We start from the raw sequence: 4,576 nt of genomic DNA on the forward strand, positions 1-4,576 counted from the left end.
TGAACTCCGTCATACTTCTAGCGGATTACTGTCTTCCACCGCAGTTCAATAGAACTCACAACCACATCCATAGTACTCCGAACTAAGACATGATTACTATCACCCTTTAGCATACTTGGATTGACTTTCTCCAAAATATTCACTTCCTGAGAACCCGAGACTCCATCTTTGTCTTCCAAGTTCATCACCTTGCTTTCTTTATGCACCATCTTAATAGCTTTCTCCCCATAAGCAAATTTTAGAGAACCTCCTTCCTTAGGAATATATTTCAATTTAGCCATTCCCAAGTTCCTTTTTCTATTCCTCCTATTATTGACTAATGTACAGGAACTCATAGTTGGGTCTTCCTTGGTACTAATACCTTTAACTGTAACAGATTCTTCAGCTTGATTAGCGTTTGCTACTGACCCTTCATTCTTCTCAATATTATTGCAAGATTCTTTTAAGTAGCCAATCTGACCACATTTGTATCAGAAATTAGAAGTTTTCTCACATTCAACTCATTGATAAAAATTTCCATTTATCCCTTCCACCCAAACACCAGTAGGCAATTGATTGTCAAGCTGAATGCTGATGCATATCCTTGTAAATTCTCTCCTCCCCCATTGAAACATATCTCCATCAATCAAAATGTGTTCTCCAATAGAAGAAGCTATTCTAGAAACATTGATTTCATCCTAGTAGTAAAGAGGCAAATTTGGCATCCTGATCCAGATTGGAGAAGATAAACCCTTGAGTGAGTTGGGATAAAAATCCGAATTCCACTTATCTAGTCCAATTATATGCCCATTGACAAGCCATGGACCTCCTGCTAAAACATTCTCCATGGCTTCCTTAGATAAGAAAGAGCATAATACCCAACCAGAGCCAAGACTGGTGATATGAATTTTTCCAAACTTAATCCACTAACGTCTCAGCTTAGCTGCTATCATTTGTATCGGGATGAGACTCCCAAACACCTTCACGATAATGGAACATTGCAGCTTCTCAAGGTTAGCTTTTACATTTGGCTCAAATATCTTGATTGCTGATCCATCTTCCATCAAAAATGATTCACAGGTCAAGAGTTTGACTTTAATATACAGACTTTTTATCCATGGATTAACTGGTTCCTGCTCTGATGCATTGGCTTTACCTTCCATTATCAATGTTGATTGATTTCCTCCTTCTCTAGCCTTTTCACAAATATTTGGCTTACAACCTTGAATTTTTTCAGAAAATTCAGCTTCCCCTGTTCCAGATAATGGTTTCAAACTGGCAAATCTATTGACAATCAATTTTCTTTCCGAAGAAGAAGAACCAACTTTATGAACTATTTAAGGAGAACTCATTTCATCTTCTACCATCACTTGTTTACCTTTCCCCCTCGCAGGAGACATAACTTGAGCCTTCTCCAAAATTGGCTCCTGGTAACCAGAGCCGTGTTACAGATTCTTGAAGTAATCACAGAATTTGCTTTACCATATGCCATTGTTGCTCTTCCTTTCCACTAAGGATCATTCCGGTCATCAGAGATGGTCGGGGGACGACCCTCCATCGTCAGCGTGAAACCCGCCAACAAGCTGCTATGTATGGAATTTGAAAATCTCTTCTAAAAACTAGGTGATTAAGTGGGTTTTTTATACTTTTTATATCAAAGAAAACTTAAGCATTGTTAGGGATTAATATAACCCAAAAACTATTTCATAATTCTATACGTTACCCCATAGTCCCCATTATTAGGATAAAATATTATAGCTACAATAGACAGTTTTAGTTTATTTATATATTAGTACAATACTTTATCATGGTATCGACACTCTCTCAATTTCATTATTACTTGTTTGATATGTAGACTTGAATATTTAGTGTGTATACTTATCAAAAAAAAAATCTAAGCATAATTCAACCCACAACATAAACATAATTCACACTCTCATGACCCATTAAGTTTTTGGCACCATTACCAAGGGAGTAATATATAAATTTACAATTTTATCAAAACTTTTGAAGTAGTTTCATATTTTGTTCTACTTGTATTCAATAACTTATATCCACTTTATTATTTGGTTTAATTTTTTTTAAATAAAAAAATTACATGTTTTGTTATTTATTTTCTATTATTTAATATCTTCTTTATTATTACATGTGTAGTAGTCTAGAAAGGACCCCTTACCATTTGACTTAGAGATTGAAAGGGCCCTTATAAAAATTAGAAAAATCTAAAAAGATTTAGCATTAGGTATGGCTAAACTAGTTCAAGTTCAGGATCATCCTAGACCTCTTAGGGAGTATACTAAAACTATAGTTAATAGAATTCACCAGAGTATTAATAAACTAACAAGAGCTAAAAACCTTCCATTATTTATATGGTTCAAAATTTCTAGTTTTGTGAAACTCTTGTTGAGGATCCCAACCTACACTTAACTAGTTTCTTAGAAATTTATGCAACATTCAAATATAATGGTGTTAGTGATGATGTCATTAGGCTTTGATTACTTCTTTTTTTGCTAAGGGACAAAGCTAAGATATTATTGAATTCATTGCCCCTAGGCTTTGTAACCACTTGTAATGAGTTGGCACAACTAATTATATTTTACCTTCCAAAACTACTAAGCTTAGAGATGACATCACATCATTTTTCAAATTTAAAGGAGAGAAAATTTATGAAAGTTGAGAGAGATTTAAGGCAATGCTAAAAAAATATCCTCACCATGCTTTACCTGATTAGTTAGTTATTCCACTTTTCTATAATGGGCTTGTAGGATCCCTTAGACTAATAATTGATATAGAAGCTTGAGGATCCTTAATGTATAGGATATTTTATAAAGCCTATGTAATAATTGATAAAATGATAATAAATAATTTTTAGTAGCCTTTTGATAGGATAAATTGTAAGAGAGTAGCTAGAGTTTATGAGTCAAATGCCTTATTAATTTTGATTGCTTTGGTAGCTATTATACCTAAAAGGTTGGATAGTTTTGAAGTTAGTTCGGGATATGGATCACATATTCTTTTGGAAGAGTAAGATTTGAAGTCTATTGGAGCGAATAATGCTCAAAGGATTAAAAACATAAATTTAACTAGAAGTTAAAATAATCTTTACTTTAATACCTACAATCTATTGGAGAGAATAATGCTCAAAGGAATAAAAACATAAATTTAACTAGAAGTTAAAATAATCCTTACTTTAATACCTACAATCTATGTTGGAGTAACCACCCTAATTTTAGGTTCAATAATAATAATGGTTGAAAAAAGAAGGAATTCCAATCAATTAAATCAAATAGTAAATTAGAATAATCCTCTATAACCTGTGATAAACCCTAGACCTTCTTATCCACTATGTTTTAATTAGAACAATCAATTTAGATATAACAAGACACTTTTGGAAGAGAAAGTGATTTAATTGAGAACTCAAATGCAAAGTCAAGCTATTTTAATTGAAAACTTAGAAAATCAATTGGGATAGCTTGCCATCTCTTTTAATAGTAGAACTCATGGAGTATTGCCTAGTAAAATAAAAATTATTCCAAAGAGGAAAGGGAAGGATCATAGCATGGACCACATGAGGTGGGGAATTAATGCAACCTAGCCAAAATGAAAAATTTAAGCAAGCTGGTTGAATACTACATATTTAGTGCTACTTGGGAGGCAACCCAAACATATTGATGTTATCTCTTAGTTTTTGTTGATGAAGTTTTTGTTTATTTGTGTGACTTTGATATTATTATTATTCAAATAATAATTATGAAAAATATTAAATATTTATTAAATATGTATTTCTAACTATGATTATGACTAAAATAATCATATATTAATTATTCTAAAAAGCCACATAAGTTTCAAAATTTAAGCGGTGATATAGCACTGGATCTTATAACACCGTAGTATTTACTTCTCAAGCACTACATCATTTAAATCAGGAACGACTATGCTAAAGTCTAGAAAAAATTAGCATTTTATAATGTTGCAGCTTTAATCACTACATAGTCCAGTAACGGCAGCAGCATGATCAGGACATGGCTTGAATGAAAAATCAGTTTACCTCACTCCACAAGTACTTCTAACCACCACCTCCACCTGACCACCCCCCATCCTTATTTTAGTTTTCTCTATTTTGTGATTGTTGTTTACTCCTATACTTTTTATTATTTTCAGTTTCTTATTTTTTGTTATTATTTCGTCCTTTTTATGATGTCAAAAGGGATAGTAGCATGTTGTCGGTAAATTATAATTTGTTTTAAAATATTTAATTCCATGTTTGCCTCTTAATATTTTGTGTTCTATTATTATGTGTTATTTTTCACTTAAAAATAAAAAATACAACACCTCCCCTATTTTTGAAAGAATTTATTTAGTAAGGGGGAGCTTAGGGAATAGCAAAACACTTTTAAAACATAAACCAACAATGTTTACCATCATCAAAAAGTGGGAGATTACTGCAAATCTAGACTCAACTCTTGTGATTCTGATGATAACAAATATTATTGGATTTTTTACAATGTTATCACTTGATAATTTATTTTATTACATATTTGCTTTTCCCATCTCACTAACATTTTAGGTCTACTGCTCACTTACAACTTTGATCAGC

The 4,576-nt window shown here is 32.2% G+C and overlaps 1 non-coding gene across 1 annotated transcript; it reads right to left on the reverse strand.

The window, feature by feature from the left end:
• Positions 1 to 2,593: 2,593 nt before the first annotated feature.
• On the reverse strand, positions 2,594 to 2,699 carry LOC114579319. Its single transcript, XR_003700244.1, has one exon. It is a non-coding gene; the product is annotated as a small nucleolar RNA R71 (small nucleolar RNA).
• Positions 2,700 to 4,576: the final 1,877 nt, after the last annotated feature.

This window comes from Dendrobium catenatum, unplaced genomic scaffold (genome assembly GCF_001605985.2).
Source record: "Dendrobium catenatum unplaced genomic scaffold, ASM160598v2 fragScaff_scaffold_308, whole genome shotgun sequence".
NCBI lineage: Eukaryota > Viridiplantae > Streptophyta > Magnoliopsida > Asparagales > Orchidaceae > Dendrobium > Dendrobium catenatum.